Source organism: Schistocerca nitens, chromosome 8 (assembly GCF_023898315.1).
Source record: "Schistocerca nitens isolate TAMUIC-IGC-003100 chromosome 8, iqSchNite1.1, whole genome shotgun sequence".
Lineage (NCBI taxonomy): Eukaryota > Metazoa > Arthropoda > Insecta > Orthoptera > Acrididae > Schistocerca > Schistocerca nitens.
In genome coordinates, this window is record NC_064621.1 from 244,570,302 (window position 1) to 244,591,889 (window position 21,588).

A 21,588-nucleotide genomic window follows, 5' to 3' on the forward strand; every position below is an offset into this window, starting at 1 on the left:
TGTCAGCCAGTTTGCCGTGGCATACGGAGCTCCATCGCAGTCTTTAACACTGGTAGCATGCCGCGACAGCGTGGACGTGAACCGTATGTGCAGTTGACGGACTTTGAGCGAGGGCGTATAGTGGGCATGCGGGAGGCCGGGTGGACGTACCGCCGAATTGCTCAACACGTGGGGCGTGAGGTCTCCACAGTACATCGATGTTGTCGCCAGTGGTCGGCGGAAGGTGCACGTGCCCGTCGACCTGGGACCGGACCGCAGCGACGCACGGATGCACGCCAAGACCGTAGGATCCTACGCAGTGCCGTAGGGGACCGCACCGCCACTTCCCAGCAAATTAGGGACACTGTTGCCCCTGGGGTATCGGCGAGGACCATTCGCAACCGTCTCCATGAAGCTGGGCTACGGTCCCGCACACCGTTAGGCCGTCTTCCGCTCACGCCCCAACATCGTGCAGCCCGCCTCCAGTGGTGTCGCGACAGGCGTGAATGGAGGGACGAATGGAGACGTGTCGTCTTCAGCGATGAGAGTCGCTTCTGCCTTGGTGCCAATGATGGTCGTATGCGTGTTTGGCGCCGTGCAGGTGAGCGCCACAATCAGGACTGCATACGACCGAGGCACACAGGGCCAACACCCGGCATCATGGTGTGGGGAGCGATCTCCTACACTGGCCGTACACCACTGGTGATCGTCGAGGGGACACTGAATAGTGCACGGTACATCCAAACCGTCATCGAATCCATCGTTCTACCATTCCTAGACCGGCAAGGGAACTTGCTGTTCCAACAGGACAATGCACGTCCGCATGTATCCCGTGCCACCCAACGTGCTCTAGAAGGTGTAAGTCAACTACCCTGGCCAGCAAGATCTCCGGATCTGTCCCCCATTGAGCATGTTTGGGACTGGATGAAGCGTCGTCTCACGCGGTCTGCACGTCCAGCACGAACGCTGGTCCAACTGAGGCGCCGGGTGGAAATGGCATGGCAAGCCGTTCCACAGGACTACATCCAGCATCTCTACGATCGTCTCCATGGGAGAATAGCAGCCTGCATTGCTGCGAAAGGTGGATATACACTGTACTAGTGCCGACATTGTGCATGCTCTGTTGCCTGTGTCTATGTGCCTGTGGTTCTGTCAGTGTGATCATGTGATGTATCTGACCCCAGGAATGTGTCAATAAAGTTTCCTCTTCCTGGGACAATGAATTCACGGTGTTCTTATTTCAATTTCCAGGAGTGTATATTTGATCCGTCGGAACCCAACCATGGGACAGCGACCGACCGACCGACACGACGACTTGTTTCCCGTCAATCAGTACATGAGAACTCAAACCGGAAATGTTACAAACTCAACCTTGAAGTCCTGGGTCGGTGAACCACGAAGCTCGTAGCGATCGGACAGCTCCACAGAAGCTGCGACACTGCGCAGGGCCCGGCAGCGGACCCTGGCGACTGCACCGCACGGAGATGTCCTCCCTGGTCCGTACCATCCGACCGACTGCCTGCTCATCTGTCCGCGAACGCTGCTCCGTCGCGACTGCTCTGCTGGTGCGTCTCCGACTCACTTCCAGACACACGATGGCGGAAATACTGGCTCGAAGCTAACCATGCAGAGGAAACACACCCACTGGCTAAACGACATCCCTGCACCAGGAAAGGACCGACCCAAGTTCCACGAGATGACCAATTGAAGGGGCCCAGAAGCGCTCAGAGAACCAGTTACACGTTGCCCGATAAGACGACCGACCTCTCAGAGCCAGTACGCCGACAACATTTAAAATAACCGTCAGTGGAAATAATGCCAACTACACACACAACCTGACAAACACTTGCACGAAGACCTGAACGATACAACAGCAACTAAGCATGTACGGAGACAAATCGGGAGTCGATGCGCGCGCGCGCACACACACACACACACACACACACACACACACACACACACACACACACACACAGCCGACTCATGAATGATGGCGAGCCAAAACGCGTCCTCCAGTAGGACGACCGACCACCGATCCACCGCCGTCCAGCTCGAGTGATGCGTGGCGGCAATGGTCGGGCGAGCCATGTCGACGCAGACCTCACTGCTGCTCCAACCCGACTGCACTAGTGCCGGATTGCAACTCCCCGACTGGCAGGTCCGGACTGCACTCCAGACGCGTTCCAACTGACTGGCAGCCCGAACTCGCAACCCGAACTCGCGGCCCGCACAGGCGACGAACTGCCAATTCGAACTCGCTATCCGAACTGCTTACGACAGACAACGACCGGGAAGTAATAGCAGTCGAATAAAGATACTTCGAGACGGGATATATCGATACACGCTGCTAACGGCACTCACGGTCAGGCAAAGCAGCAACTCTGCGACAGTAGCAATTTAAATTAACGTAGTGAGACGGAAGTACGTTAAAAAGGCTGTAAAATAATGATGGCGGGAACACGAGCCACGCACGGCTCAGTCTACTTGTCAGACAAAAAGAACCAGTAATTTGCGGAGGTTTTAATATAGATTTCCTAAAGAATTTAGAAGAGATGGGGGATCCAGTATTACAATCAGAATTTAAGAGAGCTTTGGAGGAATTAAGGTCAAATAAGGCAGAAGGGATCGATAACATTCCACCAGAATTTCTAAAACTATTAGGGCAAGTTGCAACAAAACGACTATTCAAGATGGTGTGTAGAATATATGAGTCTGGCAATATACCATCCAACTTTCGGAAAATTATCATCCACACAATTCCGAAGACTGCAAGAGCTGACACTGCAAGAATTATCGCACAATCAGCTTAACTGATCATGCATCCACGTTGCTGACAAGAATAATATACATAACAATGAATAAAAATTGAGAATGTGTTAGATGACGATAATTTTGACTTTAGGAAAGGTATACGCACCAGAGAGGAAATTCTGACGCTGCGGTTGGTAATGGAAGTTAGACTAAAGAAAAATAAAGACACTTTTATAGGATTTATCGACACAGAAAAAGCGTTCGACAATTTAAAATGCGGCAAGTTGTTCGATATTCTGAGAAAAATAGGAGTAAGGTGGAGGGAGAGACGGGTAATATACATGAACCAAGAGGGAATAATAACAGTGGACGAATGCTCGGATTGAAAAGTATATAAAGCAGGGATGTAGTCTTTCGCCCCTATTGTTCAGTCTGTAAATCGAAGAAGCAATGATGGAAATAAAAGAAAAGTTCAGGAGTGGAATTAAAATTCAAGGTGAAATAGCATCAGTGATAAGTTTCGCTGTTGACATTGCTCAAAAATGGTTCAAATAGCTTAAAGCACTATGGGACTTAACATCTGAGGTCATCAGTCTCCTAGACTACTTAAACCTAACTTAACCTAAGGACATCAAACACATCCATGCCCGAGGCAGGATTCGAACCTGCGACCGTAGCAGCAGCGCGGTTCCGGACTGAAGCGCCTAGAACCGCTCGGCCGCAGCGGCCGGCGATGACATTGCTATCCCGAGTGAAAATGAAGAAGAATGACATGATCTGCTGAATGGAATGGACAGTTTAATGAGTACAGAATATGGATTGAAAGTTAATCGAAGAAAAACGAAGGTAATGAGAAGTAGCAGAAATGAGAACGGCGACAAACTTAACATCAGGTTTGATGGTCACGAAGTAGATGAAGCTAATAAATTCTGCTACCTACGCAGCGAAATAACCAATGATGGACGGAGCAAGGAGAACATCAAAAGCATACTAGCAGTGGCTAAAAGGCATTCTTGGCCAAGCGAAGTCTACTGGTATTAAACATAGGCCTTAATTTGAAGAAGAAATTTCTGAGAATATACGTTTGGAGGACAGCAGTGTATGGTAGTGAAACATGGACTATGGGAAAACCGGAACGGAAGAGAATCGAAGCATTTGAGATGTTGTGCTACAGACTAGTGTTGGAAATCAGGTGGACTGATAAAGTAAGGAATGGGAAGTTCTGCGCAGTATCGGAGAGGAAACGAATGTGTGGAAAACACTACAAGGAGAAGGAACAGGATGATAGGAGATCTGTTAAGACATCAAGTAATAACTTCCATGGTACTAGAGGGAGCTGTAGAGGGCAAAAAGTGTAGAGGAAGGCAGACACTGGAATACATCCAGCAAATAACTGAGAATGTGGGTTGCAAGTGCTACTCGGAGATGAAAGAGTTGGCACAGGAGAGGAATTCGTGCCGGGCCGCATCAAACCAGTCAAAAGACTGAGGACCCCCCCCCCCCCAAAAAAAAAAGGTAGCAACCACGACAAGGTCGTCTAGCCTAGGCAGCCAGTGCGGAATTAGCCTGCATACGATAAAGGAACACTATCTTTTAAAAAGAAAACCTGCACATTGTTATAACGTCTAAGAATGCCGCTCTTTGACGGCACCAAGTGTTCATCAAGTTTCAACCGCCCACAGGCAGAAAGTGACACAGCAAAATCCAACTTAAGTTGAAAGTTAACCCTTACCACGTAGGCGAGGAATTCACTGACAAATCATGAAAGTAGCAATTCACTCAGATAAGGTACAAACTCGCCGAATATCGGCCACAAATAACAGCAATCAAGAACTGATAGCGGAATCAACCAGGGCACAAGTCAATTAATTCCTCTCGAGATTAACGGTGGCGCAAACTCAACACTCAAGCGATTCAGAAGGAACAAATAGAGTGTCCACATGTAGCAATCATGTTTTGAAAACGATACATAAGACAAATAGCTCACCATCTGAAAATTAACCCAGGGTGCTGCCCTAGATGTACAAGGCAGGGTCAACTCCGAGGGTCTCTTCACAGCGCAAAGGCGGAACGACTCTTGAACAGAGCCTATGTTCAGTGGTCACTGCAACCACTCTCTAGTTCCGCTCGCCAACAGCTACGGGCGCCGCATGGACAACACCAGTACGGCACAGCAGTACACCACGCGCCAGCTGATCCCCTGCGATGCCCCGTGCAGACTCAATGCTTACTCCTTCCTCCTGCAGAGCGCCACGAAAGCAAGAGCATCGCAGGAGGTGACGGTACAGGTGACAGCACAGGTACGACAGGCTTCTGCTTAAGAAGGCACGGAGTGAGTCTTCAACATCAGGTATCATGTTTTAATTTATTACTTCTTGACTACTAACTCTATTCGCAACAAAATATGCAGACAGTATCTAAATACAGGGTGTTTATAAATGAATATCGGGGTTTTAATACTTTATAATAATTATTATATTAAACGTACAGTTATAAATGATATGTCAGATGAAAGAGCAACTCAAACAGTTTTACCAATAACCTTATAAATGTTCAATGTGAGCACTATTTGTCACACGGCACACAAGCCGCAACGGGCCCAATGACAGGGCTTGCTTTGCATGGCCTCCACGTTCACCCGACCTAACGCCATGCGATTTTTTGCTTTGGGGCTTCATCAAGGATCGTGTGTACGTAACCGGATTGAAGGAACTGTTGCTACAATCCTGAAGACACACTTATCAACGTTTGGGAAGAACTCGGCTATAGACTTAAGGTGTGCCGTGTGACAAATGGTGCTCACATTGAACATTTATAAGGTTCTTGGTAAAACTGTTTGAGTTGCTCTTTCATTAGACATATCATTTATAACGCTGAGGTGCATGAAAAAATAGATTTTACTAAAAATGGAGCGCACATTACTGAGACTACATTCATCCCATGTTTCATGATGAGAACACTTAGCAACTTCCAACAAACTTTAAGCGTACATTCAAACCTCTTCCTAAATTGTTCTCACTTGCAGGCGTAAAGTCAAATATGTAACACATTAACACGTTTGTAAAGTAATCAGACGTCTGAAGCTGTTTTACACATGAGATGTCGATATTTCAGGGAATTGGGGGTTTAGTGGTGTAATGCTAACATGGTTTATGCGGAACCAAACCGCTTGGTCCGCACAGCTGCCGCGTACACAGGTTGCTCATGCCCGATGATGTAGTTCTTTCTGCTACTTCGTTGCGATGTTGTAGGGCCTCAAAGATCGGTGCATGGGTGCTGAAGAAAATATGGTACCTATCTGAAGGATTCCCATTTTTGTCGATTTCAGCGGACTGAGGACGAACTAGAAGCATGTACGTAACTGTGGAGGAAGGAAGCAACAGATCTGACGTAGGTGAAGGGGATGTATATAATTTACTTACTCCTCCAGCCATTTTACTTTCGCTGCTTCCAAGTTTCCGTAAATAAAAACAATTGAAGATTAAGCCTTCTGTTGCTAACTAATAATGTTACGGAAGTTGTAAGCGTTTGTATATAAGACAGTTGAACACTATTTGTTTAAGCTGCACTCTCTTGTAAACAAACGTATGCGCCGCAACTGGTCATCTGCTGTATTTCTCAAGCGTCTGGCGTCGTAACATCTCTAGAAGTAGACCTCACCTGCATGTTAGGTGTTTTGCTGTTACCCTAGCCATGAGTAAAACTCCGTCAGCCGGCCGCGGTGGTCTCGCGGTTCTAGGCGCGCAGTCCGGAACCGTGTGACTGCTAAGGTCGCAGGTTCGAATCCTGCCTCGGGCATGGATGTGTGTGATGTCCTTAGGTTAGTTAGGTTTAAGTAGTTCTAAGTTCTAGGAGACTGATAACCACAGCAGTTGAGTCCCATAGTGCTCAGAGCCATTTGAACCATTTGACCCAAAACTCCGTCAGTTGTTTAAGTATCGAAAGTGTTAAGTTTCTTCGGTTTGGTAAATCTCAAACCAAAGGACAGGCCAGAATTTGGAATGTGTCCATGCCCTGGAATGAGTGCCATAACTCTCTCCTCTAGCTGCACACTTCCCCCACCACCAAGTCATGCTGTCCGAGCGCGAGGAGAGGTAAGAGAGGGAAACTGCGAACGCGCTACACTTAAATGGTGATGTAACTATGCTTTAGATGATTTGGTTTTAAATTTCATATTTATCAACAACATAGATCACAAACAAAACAAATTTTCATCTGGTATAAATTATCGGCATGCTTACAGTTACAGACCATTTCACAGATTATCGCATTTAGGTTGCCCTGTAACTGTGATATATTTAGCTTCGCAATCGGAAAAAGCCTTTCATACACATATGTTGATAGAAATATTATATCACGTTTGCGACCTTATTATGGAGACGTACACAATATATTTCCGAGGGAAACAATGTAGACCTGCTGGACAGTTTTAACGTAGAGGAATCTGACTGTTAAACGGGAATTACACTGCAGATCAATCCGTTCCATCTGCACATGCACAGACGAGCTCGCAACTGAGTCAGCAAACGGTTTGGAAAACAGCTCGAAAAGAGCTCAGCAGTATCCTCAAAGCGTTTAGAAAACTATGTTTGTAATTCTTTCAGGGTCACAATGAATTATTCAATGTTCACGTTTTCTTTGATGCCAGTGAGCTTAGGAAATTGGACGGTGTGTTTTTTTCCAGAATTTTTCCCTTCCGCAATGCGATTTTTTTGTTAAACTCATCCCCATGAAATCAAAAATAAGTTTTTTCTCCTTACAGTGTCTCACTGTTCCCGGTATGCAGTCAAACCCACTCAAAATGTGAGTTCTGCAATCCATTCCAGATATTCTAATTTTCGTTCACGCTTTCCATTTTTCTTCATAAATACAGCGATAGCGTTTAAAGGCATTCTTCTTTATCAACCAGTGTAGCTTGCGGTAATATATAGTCTCCATTCACTTCGTTCAGTTCCTTCGGATACTGTTGCAACTTGCGGTGTAATAATGAAAAATGTGCTATTCGTACCACCAATTTCATTTGTACAAATTTGGGGCAAAATGCTTCTTGATGTACAGAACAATGAATCCCTTCTGTCGATCAGTGACATATTTTGCTCTTTCATCATCAGTTAAATCTTCAAATTCTTTCTACACGTATGTGTTCTAATGTCTTTCCATAGCAAATTTGCGTTACCTGTCGATTTTGCGACTGCATAATAGATACTGAGAATTCTCATCTTTCTCTTCTGTCACTCCCACTCATTTTTAACGGCTTGTGATGATAGATCGCTAGACTGCCCCTTTTTGAGAAAACGGGTGCTGGACCTGTGAACTTCCTTTACAGTAGGAGCAAGCAGCGAAGGAGTTAACTGCGCTGACACCACGATTCAGCTGTAATGAAGATAGTGTGCCGACCGAAACATACTGCACCGCAATAATAACTGAAATATGTAGACTGAAGGGGATCACAGCTGTCAGCTACGGCGGGACATTACGCCGAATCAGTGGCGATGAACAAAACTGTCTACTGAACTGGGATTCGAACCTGGGATGTAATGCTTACTAGGCAGGTGAGTTAACCACTGTGCAATCCGGGGCACAGCGTTCACACACCTGCGCAGACCATCTCGCCGCGCCCCACGTCCGGTCCACATTCCCATCGAGCGCCACCTATCCCTATCCATTTTACTCCACGTTCGCTACTCTGAGATTCCCATAGAAGGTCGGACGTATTTGTGCATCCGCCCTGAAAAAGGTGGATACATTGCCCAGCTAGGCGTATCAATTATATGAATGAGTGGGGTCTGTTCTGTCTGAAAGAACAGACAGCATGCGTTCATATAAGTAACTGAAATTTCGCGGTTCTAACGAGTGCTTATGAGAAGTACAGAGAAAAACTTACGCGGGTTGAGCTTCGGCCCGCACGTCCAGGCCGAATGAAGTCTAACTCATATAGCTCTCGTATTATATATCGCTGGTACTCGATGGATCAAATATCAATGACTCTCGGTTTCGGTGTGGTTCGTCTTTATTAAACGTACTTAATAATTATAAAATTGGCCTAACCTGCGTAGAAATGGAATGTATTTTCAAGGCGGAAAGGCGAAGACGTGCTTCTGGGGAGTTTGGATGGTAAGGCTACGTCGGAAGTGAAATTACCGTCAGAACTGGCGATCCGTGACAAGATGATGTTTCAGTTTGCGGGATAGCAATGCGTCGACTCCAAAGCGTTTTTACTGTTATTTCGGAAATGATTAAATATGTCCGTATTGTGGGCTTAATTCACAATACGCCATGGAAAGTGCCTGGTGTTGAATTGCGACATAGTTGGATTTAGGCATCTTGTACTTGAAGGAGAAACGTTGTAGACAAGCGGAGTACAACAGAACTGAAGCTTTTTGATACATAACCTATAGGGACTTGCTGAAGGTATAAAACGACTACATGATGACCTATTTGGATAAAAAATGCATTGCAATTGGCTCTAGAGTTGTTTTTGTAATGAACTGAAAGCTGTAATACCCATGTACGGTCATTTAACACGGCTAATAGTACTTTAGAGCGATGTAGTGCAGTGGTTCAGAAATTGGACGCACATTCGTGGGAACTTAATGTCAAATCCCCGTCCGGCCCTTCTGTTTTTGTCGTGTGAAATGACTGACTAAGTCTGTCACTTGCGCCTCGTGCTTGCTACGCTTTATCGAGTCTGCTGCACTTAATTCTTATTCTGGCAAGACTACAGCAAAACCTCAGGGAAGAAGATGGGCCAAAGAAGATGTTTCCTCTAAATTATTCCTATCGATGCTTTCAGTCCCTTCATCCCTCATTTCATATGTAGCTGGGGTTGAATGAATGTATGGGCATTCGGAAATTAATGTGGCTTCGTGGCGGGAAAGGAACGAATCCATAACAGACTGGAATCATTGGACTTCAGCCATAACGAAACTTTTGCTCCACTCCTCTAGACACAACATCATTCTCGACACGATTGAAAGAGCCAGGAGCTGGAGCAGACAGAAGAACGCGGAGACCCGAACGAGAAAATCGTTGGAGTTTTCAAATTTAATGGAACTCTTCCATCCCGCTACTCTAAACATAGCGCCGTCTTCTACGTGACAGAGAGGTACGGAGCACTAGGGAGCTAGAAGGACGCAAGATCTTGAGTGACAGGGAATCGAATATTTTCAAATCTGACGAGTTTCTTCTCTCTTACTTTTGAATAGAAGAGCCGTCCTCATGGCAGTTTGGGGTTGGAACTGACAGAGAAAGTAATAGTCTCAGATAAGGATGAAGAAGCTGGGATGGCAGCGAGAGAGGTTGTTGGGTCATTTTCAAATTTAACGAGTCTCGCATTCGCCCACTCCTCATGGCAGAGAATGACTACATATACGGTGAGCAACAAGCGGTGTGCACTTAGTGCTTCTGGCTGTATCGCGTCAGCATACAGGTGGGTTCACCGGAGACATCTGCTGCGTCTTGGGTGGAAGGTATTGCGTCATAATAGACTTGTGATTCTCTCGCGTTTGGTTACTCTTCTTTAGATCAGTTACATTAGGGAGGCGTTTGTTATCGTTCTCATGCCTCGCAATGATTTTGGATTTGATAACAGTATCGTAGGCTTTCAGTTCTGCGCTAAGCCATTTCTTTCTCTGTCACCAGTGATTGCAATAGCGAACGTAATTATCAGAGGATAATATTCCTCATTTGTATCTGCGAGGAATGCGAAGGAGGAATATTATTTTCGTTCTTACCCCAAGCAATTACCTCAGTGACGAACCACGCCGAGATTCAAATGAGGAACACGTACCATAATGACATACGTAGCCCTAAAGTCGCATTCCGGCACCATCTACCTGCACCACCTGCGTTCGACGTCAACGTGCGTCGTTGTCGTAATACGGAAACTGAGTGATTTATCTGGCATCCTAAAGTGCTTTCAGGCAACGGCCTTGCTGCAGTGTATCCACTGGTTCCCGTCAGATCACCGAAGTTAAGCGCTGTCGGGCGTGGCCGGCACTTGGATGGATGACCATCCGGGCCGCCACGCACTGTTGCCATTTTTCGGGGTGCACTCAGCCTCGTGATGCCAATTGAGGAGCTACTCGACCGAATAGTAGCGGCTCTGGTCAAAGAAAACCATCATAACGACTGGGAGAGCGGTGTGCTGACCACACGCCCCTCCTGTCCGCATCCTCATCTGAGGATGACATGACGGTCGGATGGTCCCGATGAGCCACTTGTGGCCTGAAGACGGGAGCGCTAAAGTGCTTTCAGGCCAAGTGGGGAAACATTTCCGAAAGGGCTAAATTTGTAAACAGTTCGCGTACCGCCGTGGTTAAAGTATACCGCTCACGCGAAAATGGCTATACTGAAAATCGGCGCCAGGGCAACTGCGGTGCACCACGGGCCGTAGATAACAGGGGTGTAAGATGGCTGCGGAAATGTGTACGAGCGAATAGATGTGCAACTGTTGATCAGTTGACCGCCCAGATGAACCAGGGGGCTACCAACACTCTCCTCAATCACTGTTCAGCGAACGTTGATGCGTATAGACCTCCGCAGCAGCCGCCCAGTTCTCGCACCCATGCTGGAGAGGACTGGAATTTGCATGCCAGTACCACAAGTGGTGGTCCACCGAGTGGCGACAGGTAACCTTTCAGATGACACATGCGATTGGCGTGTACCGCGTTGAACGGCTCTGAGCACTATGGGACTTAACAGCTATGGTCATCAGTCCCCTAGAACTTAGAACTACTTAAACCTAACTAACCTAAGGACATCACACAACACCCAGTCATCACGAGGCAGAGAAAATTCCTGACCCCGCCGGGAATCGAACCCGGGAACCCAGGCGCGGGTAGCGAGAACGCTACCGCACGACCACGAGTTGCGGACCGCGTTGAACGTCTAAAAGCAAATACCCCGCTATAATTGCCGCTAGGGTTCAGGCTGGACGACGGAGATTTATGGTCTAGCGAATGTTTCCGTGGCCTTCCCTGGGTGATCTCGTCATTCCGGAAGGCACAGTGGATCGACACAGATACGCACCAAACCTTGGGAACTTGCTTTTCTTCCGCACGAGGACGATCGCATCTACCAGCGGGACAATAGAATGTGTCACACATTTTGCAGTATACGTGTGTGGTTCCAAGAGCACCAGGATGAGTTTGCCGTACTCCGCTGGCCACCAGACTACCTGGATTTAAACATAATTGATAATTTGAGATAGCACCTCGATCAGGCTGTTCGCCCCACGGATACTCAACCGAGAAACCCAGCGCAGACGGCCACGGGATTGTAGTCGACGTTGCTCCACATCCTTCTCGGATCCCTCCAGGCCCTCACTGACTCTCTTCCTGCGCGTCTCGCAGCAGTCCACTCTGGAAAAGGCGGCTATTCAGGCTTTTGACGTGTGGTCACATTAATGTGTAGCAAGTTGATATTTTGTTGCGTGATATTACGTTATTGTTGTAAGGGCTGTGGTTTAATTATTCGGCCAGCCGTTGTGGCGGCGCGATTCTAGGCGCTTCAGTCTGGAACCGCGCTGCTGCTACGGTCGCAGATTCGAATCCTGCCTCGGGCATGGATGTGCGTAATGTCATTAGATTAGTCAGGTTTAAGTAGTTCTAAATCTAGGGGACTTCTGACCTCAGATATTAAGTCCCATAGTGCTTAGAGCCATTTCAGCCATTAATTATTTGTCAAAATCATTAAAGGAACAAACAAAGAAGCTGACGCGGAGAACAATGCAGTGTAAATTAGCCTGTTGTCAGATAAACTCCACTGTTTTCTTTGGCTCCTCCTACTTTAATAAAGAGATCAATTTAAAAAGAACACGTTAAAATCAATGTTTCACTAAGCTACCTCCTACCAGACTAAAGTTCTATTATGTCCAGATGAACAATAAGCTTTCATGTGATTGCCCAAAAGCACTTAAGGGAAATATCGGAATGGTTCCCTTAAACGGGTTATGGCCAATATACTTCCACATGTTGGCCCAAACTAAAACTGGACTTCGTTTCTAATAACCGTCTCGCCGACGGTACATTATATCCTAATCTTTTCTCTTCTTCTTCTGTAATAGTCGCCACTATCGTTATCAGACGTGACAAGACAGGTTTGTCGGTGACAGTACAGTAGTCTTGTTTGCTGCCACCTCGAAGTCTTAGTGGAGCTTGGGTGCTGTAATGAGTGGTTCGATGGGGGTGAAATGAGAAGGTTTAACTCCCATTGTCAGCGCACAGCTTCTCATCCCAGCCTGCGCAAAAGGAGAGGCCAAATTGCGACAGGAGGGTCAGCACCAGTACTGCTTTACGCTCTTACATCACAACACAAGTAGGAAAAGTTTGGCAGTTTTATCAAAGATATTTGCGCATGGTATAGAGCTGCGTCGCACCACCTCTTCTTCCTCCTGCAGAATTCTGTTGATAACGTTTCTTCACCACTTCCAGGATTCGAACGAGGGCAATTCACAGCAAGGCTTCAGCTGCCCACCTCTTGGACGGCTTGATACGCGGCTGCTGTTCTCGCAGTGTCATGCTGGTGTGTGAACGCTCTGGGTATCAAATTTTCCACTGTAGATAAGAAGCTCTGTAAACAAGACCTATGACAAAGATGACAAGATGCTCAGATCAGTTTTCCATCGTCACTGTGATGAAGCGACTCTTATGCAACCACATAAGATAACGAGCACCTTTATTTGTACTCATCATCACATTTAAGAAAATGTTTGCCACTACAGATGAGTATCACAAGTGCCAGTATTACTACTACAGCGTTACATCTCATTATGCATGAGTCGCAGAACGTTTGCTACATGTTTTATGCGCCGAATTATTTGGCGCTATGATTACAGCATTGGAGACACAGGCCTACATGTTATTTGCAGAGTAAAGATGCCGCCTGATCACCCTTATCTGTGTTTTCTAAGGTTTCCCTATTCCATTTCAGTCGCATCTTATCCGAATGTTGGTGAGAATAGTAATTTTCGATACCGTTTGAGGATCTCCATACCATTTCGCATAGATACGTATTTTTTCATGGAGAAGGTTTCTATGTTATCCACTTCATTATAAATAGCCAATAGATACCACTGCAGCATATCAACTTCCATACCGTTCAATCGATCGTAAAAATCATATCGACTGTGGGAGTAGCAACCACCCACCCATCAAAGAGGTGGGGCGGGGGTCAAAAATTTGTGTAGCACAGGACCGCAGATACCCAGACTGTATTCATCCATTATTTTAGGATTAGCGCTCTTAGTGACTTGCAACAAACTTGGGACATTATTTCAAACCTTTACGAAATTTTTTCTCGCTGGTAAGCCCTACGAAATGATGAAAGAAAAAAGGTTTACCGTGCACTACATTTCCGCTGTTCATGCAGTGAAACTGTCCCATCAGGCATTACTTTTAAATTTATTAGTTATTTACTGCTAACTGTATTAGCGACTTATTTTGCCGAAAATATCCACTTATGCCGCTAACGTACTACAAAATTATGTCATTGTACGACACATAATTCAGGAGATCTGACGTCATGAACGTCGAGCTGCGTGAAAACTAGACAGCGAAATTCGCTAGAGATATATGTGAACTACTCTGAAGAGTCAAAGAAACTGGTACACCTCTGCCTTATAACGTGTAGGCACAAAGCGAGAACGCAGAAGTGTCGCAACACGACGTGGTATGGACTCGACTAATGTCTTGAGTAGTGCTGGATGGAAGTGACACCATGAATCCTGCAGGGCTGTCCATAAATCCCTAAGAGTACGAGGGGATGCACATCTCTTCTAAACAGTACGTTGGAAGGCATCCCAGATACGCTCAATAATGTTCATGTCTGGCGATTTTTGTGACTAGCGGAAGTGTTTAAACTCAGAAGAGTGTTCCTGGAGCTAGTCTGTGGCAATTCTGGACGTGTGGAGTGTCGCATTATCCTGCTGGAATTGCCCAAGTCCGTCGGAATGCTCAATGGTTCAAATGGCTCTGAGCACTATGGGACTTAACTTCTGAGGTCATAAGTTCCCTAGAAAGTAGAACTACTTAAACCCAACTAAGGACATCACACACATCCATGCCCGAGGCAGGATTCGAACCCGCGACCGTAGCGGTCGCGCGGTTCCATACTGTAGCGCCCAGAACCGCTCAGCCATCCCGGCCGGCCATATACAATGGACATGAATGGATGCAGATGATCAGACAGGATGCTTACGTACGTCTCACCTGTCAGAGTCGTATCTAGACGTATCAGGGTTCCCATATCACTCGAACTGCACACGCCCCACACAATTACAGAACTCCACCAGCTTGAATATAACCTGCTGACATGCAGGATCCTTGGATTCATGAGGTTGTCTCCATATCCGTGTACTGTGTATTGTGTATATTGAACTGGGCACCTAGAAACGAACGAGAAGCTTCGTCCCCGCCGCTCAGTGGTTCACAACCCCACAACAGGCTACAGCAGTACACTCACTCCACCGCCACCCCCCAGACCGAACCCAGAATTATTGTGCGGTTCGGCCCCCAGAGGACTGTCTCATACCAGACGAGTGTAACCCCAAATGTTTGTGTGCTAGAGTAATTATGCTCACGTGTGGAGACGTCTTTGCACAGCAATCGGCGACATAGTGTAACTGAGGCGGAATAAGGGGAACCAGCCTGTATTCGCCGAGGCAGATGGAAAACCGCCTTAAAATCCGTCCACAGGCTGGCCGGCACACCGGACCTCGACACTAATCCACCGGACGGATTCGTGCCGGGGACCGGCACGCCTTTCCGCTCGGGAAGCAGCGCGTTAGACCGCGCGGCTAGCCGGGCGGGCCTCTCCATACCCGTACACGTCCATGCTCTTGATACAGTTTGAAACGAGACTCGTCCGACCAGGCAACATGTTTCCAGTCATCAACAGTCCAATAATGGTGTTGATGGGCCCAGGCGAGGCGTAAAGCTCTGTGGCGTGCAGTCATCAAGAGTACACGAGTGGGCCTTCGGCTCCAAAAGCCCATATCGATGATGTTTCATTGAATGGTTCGCACGCTGACACTTTTTGACGGCCCAGCATTGAAATCTGCAGCAATTTGCGGAATGGTGGCACTTCTATCACGTTGAACGATTCTATTCAGTCGTCGTTGGTCCCGTTCTTGCAGGGTCTTTTACCGGCAGCAGTGATGTCGGAGATTTTATGTTTTACCGGATTCCTGATATTCACGATATACTCGAAAAAATTCCCCACTTCATTGCTACCTCGGAGACGCTGTGTCCCATCGCTCGTGCGTCGAATATAACACCACGTTCAAACTCACTTAAGTCTTGATAACCTGCCAATGTATAATCCTTTCATCATAAGAATAAACCTGATGTAAACATTGCACTATGTATTCTTCCGCGTTTGTTGGAACCTAATTGGATTTCAGATTCTTGTGCGACTGCAGCCAAGCTGTCTCGAGTACTGTCAAGTACGATAGTAAGTGTACATTTTGTGCTGTGCGTTACGCGCACATCGACTTAGCGATAATACGGGACAACAGCTTTACCTCAGCATTTAACTTGAGCAGCCCTGGCCGGTCAGCTGGTACAGCTCAAATGGTTCAAATGGCTCTGAGCACTATGGGACTTGACATCTGTGGTCATCAGTCCCCTAGAACTTAGAACTACTTACACCTAACTAACCTAAGGACATCACACACATCCATGCCCGAGGCAGGATTAGAACCTGCGACCGTAGCGGTCACGCGGTTCCAGACTGAAGCGCCTAGAACCGCACGGCTACAACGGCCGGCGCTGGTACAGCTAGTCTGCAGCGACGCGGCCAGCTGCAGCTCACAAGTAAAAGAGATGAGCAGAGGAGCAATACAGCTTCGAATGATTTTTTTAAGCAGAATGAAACAATGCACTGCAAATCTCTCACAATACGCTTCTTACACGACTAGACGAAATCCGCAACACGTTATCGTTTTTAGCTAACGTACTATTGTAATTAAAAACAAGAATGATGAAAATTCCTGTCTTAACCACAGGGTAATTTTTCTGCATACGCTGTGTGTAACGTAAGATAGTACTGAAGGATTTCACCGTATAGTTAAATACGGAAGCCATTAAAGTTATTACTTGTACAGTCAGTCGTCTGGTAATCTCTTAGCTCCTTCCCTATCCGAAACCGAGAAAACCATTTCAGTTCTGGAATTGTCACCTGCTACGTTGATAACGAGCCTGTCGACAACAGAATTCACGAAGCCAACCAAACGCATCATTTTCTCTTCTTTTATGACGAGCCGTTCTATACACCGCCAGCGTTCGGCAGTGACGTGTGAAAAAGCTGCGTGTGTTAGTTCTAGTACGTCTGACAGTTTAACAGTCTTGTTACTTCTAGGGCCAAATCCCGCAGCTTGGCTCCAGATCAGTTCTGTTGGGTTCATATTGTAATGGTACAAGAGCAAATGTAAAAATGCAGCATTTGTATGATGTGCTCGACGCTGTGAAAACGATTGTTTTTCGTGGTTCTACGATGCTTATCTATTTCTGTGGTATAAAACAATGTACATAGTCCAGATAAAGAAGATTTGGTTTTTAATTTTTGGCTTAAAAATTAAATTATGTTTCCGTAGTTTAAACAACATTTATGAACAGACTTTCATAAAACATCGGTAGTTAAGAATTTATATTTGAAATGGAAACAGGAATTTCGCGTCCGGTATCTAATTAGAAACAAGAAGACGTGCATTATTCATAAAAAAATGATGAGTTTTATAATTACGAGATGTAGGTATTTCAAATTGAACGAGAGAAAAATGATACTCTGGAGATTTGAACTAATGCACGAATATCCACATGTGTTTCATAGTCAATTACATTACCAACTGCGCTACACGTTCATTGTGCATTGGTTTACAACTGCAATACATAATCGCTGGGAAAACTTCAAAGCCGATTACACAGGCCAACGATGGAAACACTTTTTTGCTGAGAGTACCTTATTCTTATATTGTTTATGGTGGGAAATCCAAATATAATACTTAAAAAACTGTGTCACCCACCATTTCTTCATATTTTACAGTTAAATTTATTAAATTAAGCGATTTTTTAAAGAATTTAACAGCTTTTATCCAGTTAAAATTATTTAAAGAGGTGGTGTAATGAATGTACATGAGTTGGTAGCACTGCTGAAAAACATTTTCTGGTAAAAAAGGTCGATTCTATTTTTATGCTAACAGATGGTGTTTTGTTTAATGTCAGCCTAACCTCACTTTCCCGTTTCCTGTACATGGACTCAGTACAATGTCTAATCGTGGTTATAAATCTCTGCTGACAGTTTTTATAATATTTGTGATGTATTTGTGATTAAAAAACACCAAAGAAACATTACAAACTTTGTGAAAAAGTTTTATCTATCGTCCTTTGGATCTAAACTTGGTGATCAAAATAAATCTTGGGCCCTGCATAAGGTATGTTATGTGTGTGTTGAACATTTGAGAAAATGGTCCAAAAAGGAGAAAAAAAGCCTTTCGATCTGCTGTTACTATGATATGGGGGGAGCCAAGAAATCATTATGATGGTTGCTACTTTTGCAGTGTTGATATTGCTGGTCATAATTCGAAAAACAAGAAGGTAATAAGCTACCCTAGCCTTCTGTCCGCCATCCGACCAGTAGGGCATGGTGTAGATTTGCCGGTTCCTGAACCATCAGATGTTTTAAATTCTATTCCAAGAGAAGTATTTTCTGATGTACAAGCTGATTTAGATGAACCAGATGATGATGAATTGCATTGTAATACAGAAGGTCTAGAGCCCAAATTGTTTACTCAGACTAGGCTCAACGATTTGGTTAGGGATCTGGGCTTAACGAAAGACAAAGCTGAATTGCTTGGCTCTAGATTGAAAGAAAAGAACTTATAGGCAGTTGGAACCAGCGTATACTTGTATAGAAAGAGAGAGCAGCAATTTTCCATGTTTTTTCAACAAGAAGGTGACATTCCTGTACTGATGAATGAGTTTGCTGTTAATACAAAAAGGGAGACTGGAGGCCGTTTATTCATTCATTCAAAACTAATTTAATGGCTGCTTTATTACATAATGGTAACATGTATACATCTATACCTGTTGGACATTCTGTACTTATGAAAGAAAGCTATGACAACCTAGAAATAATGCTAAATAAAATAGGCTATTCTGCTCATGGTTGGATGATATGTGGCGATCCAAAAGTAACATGCATTCTCCTTGGTCAGCAAGCTAGGTTTACCAAATTTCTATGTTCCTTGGGTGAATGCTAGGGCTAGGGATCAACACTGGTGCAGAAAGAACTGGCCTGTGAGGGAGTCTTTAAAACCTTGTGAAAAGAACATTCTACGCAAAAACCTTGTAGATCCAAAAAACGTACTCCTACCACATCTACATGTAAAGTTAGGCCTAATGAAACAGTTTGTAAAGGCTTTCCTTAAAGATAGACCATATTTGAAGTATCTCTGCCAAAAGTTTCCATACCTTTCAGAAACTAAACTAAAAGGAGGCACGTTTGTCGGACCTGACATTAGAAAATTGATGTTTGATGTTAACTCTCAATTCACAATGACCTTAAATGAGAAAGAAACATGAGTATCATCAAGTAAGTTGTTACAAAGTTCTTAAGAACATGAAAAAGAAACAGAATATGTTTCTATTATAGCTACAATGTTAAATATGTTTAAAACTTAACGATGTTTAATGAGCCTGAAAGTTCACTTTTTGAACACTCACCTTCATTACTTCACATACAATATGGGAGATGTTAGTGAGGAGCAAGGAGAGCGTTTACGCCAGAACATTAAAGTGATGGAAAACCGCTACCAAGGCCGCTGGAAAACCAACATGATGGGGGACTACTGTTGGTCACTTCACCGAGAAGATCAGCAAGCGACTCATCGAAGAAAAGCTACACAAGAAGCTCCCAAGGAAAAAGAGAAAGAAAACACAAACCAATTCCAGATCAAAAGTGAAACCTCTATTAACACATATCATTGTTTTAAGTAGCTTACTGAAAAACAAACCATGCTTATGTTGTAAGAAAGCGTTTCATTAATTACCCCATTTACCGTATAGCACAGGATTTTTATACTGTATAATGAAAAGCATATTGCTTGGAAACTATGGGTTATACAAGAGAACTAAGGCTGGGTTTGGATTCAGCTCATAAAAATCTATAAAAATCAGCTATCAAACTAAAAAAAATTTAAAAAAAATTTTTCGTTGGCCTGTGTTATCTCCGTAAATTTATGAAAAACATTAAGAATAGTCTCTTACTCGGCACTTTTTAACCATGTTCCACGCGCGTGTTTCACTACGGAAAAGAAAGCAGCCCCAGCCATTTTCATACTGCATACTGCAATCAGAGCGCAACGCTGCAGAGGCTGTGACTGTAGACGATTTTTGAAATAAAAACTACATAGCTAAAGCGTGATTCAGAGAAACGTTGACGGCTGTTAATACATTTGAATATCTTGAAGTTTCATTTAACGTAACTTAGTAATAATATATTTAATACATAAGTAGGACCTACTTCCAAGAGCGTGACAACACCAATGTACGTGTGATGCGGCTTCGCGTCTGTGTTTGTTTACATCAGGTTTATTCTTACGATGAACGGATTATAGCAGCAGTAACCGACCTAACCAATGCGCCAGACACTTGTTGTCTTATACAGGCGTTGCCGACCGCAGCACAGTATTCTGCCTGTTTACATATCTCTATATTTGAATGAGCATGCCGATACCAGTTTCTTTGGTGCTTCAGTTTATATGTACAAACATGTGTGAAATATGTTAACCGTATGTGAAATATATGTGACATGTGCGTATGCGGGCCAATCCACGGGTAAAAAGCTTCTCCTTAACTCTTGGGTCGATGCCAGCCAAACTTGGTGCTGTATCTGGAAAGAAATACTGTAGGAATGAGAACCAACAATTTCCCACTGATATGGTGGTAACAAGGCGGAGAGAGAAAGGGGTAGGAGGAGGTGGACAGACAGAGAGAAGAAAGGAGGAGATGGACAGACATAGAGAAGAAAGGAGGAAATGGACACAGGGTGAGAAGAAGATGGACAGAGAGAGGGGGGACAGGAGATCTACTTAGAAAGGGAGGAAGAGATGGACAAAGGGGAAAGGAGCAGATGGAGAGAGGGGGAGGACCAGATGTACAGAGAGAGGAAAGAGGAAATGATAGACAGAGGGAGGAAGGAGGAGGGGATGGACAGAGAGATGGGAGAGAAGGATTTGGACAGATAAAGGAAAGGGGAGTTGGACTGAGAAAGCAGGAAGAGGAGACGGACAGAGAGATGAGAGGCAGGAGATGGACTAATAGAGGACTCGAATAAAAAATAAAACGCTTTCTGTCTGTCATCAATTCTTCATTTTGGATGTGTCTTCTCATTACTTATGTGTGTAGATTTTCTTAATTGACCGAGCATTATTTCTAGTTCAATAATACCTATCTCGCATCCAGGAGCTTTTGACACCTACTTCAGAGCAGTTTTTTACTTTTTTCTGTAGATTGAGCTTCTTTATTAATGTATTTTTGGGTCTTTTATCCAAATATACTTACTTAGATGAGTCTGTGGCCGACACATATTGAAACAGAGTTTTTCTGCTCCTTTCCATCCGTAACATTTCCATTGTGATTGTGAAGACAAAGTCAAATCACACATGTACTAGCAGAAGAGTTCTGTACTTTAGGCAGGGGTGAGGTCAGTAAGTTACTGAGTGCTTGTGTCCAGTCTCACTGCTGGAAACGCGGCTTCAAGTTGTCACAGAAGGACACTGGTGACAGTGCGAAGCAGCGAAATGAGAACTCTGCGGCAGTCAATCTAAGGTCGCTTGCGTTATCAGCTGCTCGAGATAAG

At 45.0% G+C, this 21,588-nt stretch overlaps 1 pseudogene; it reads left to right on the forward strand.

The window, feature by feature from the left end:
• The first annotated feature begins 10,651 nt into the window (after positions 1-10,651).
• Positions 10,652-10,769, forward strand: LOC126200099 (5S ribosomal RNA; annotated as a pseudogene).
• Positions 10,770-21,588: the final 10,819 nt, after the last annotated feature.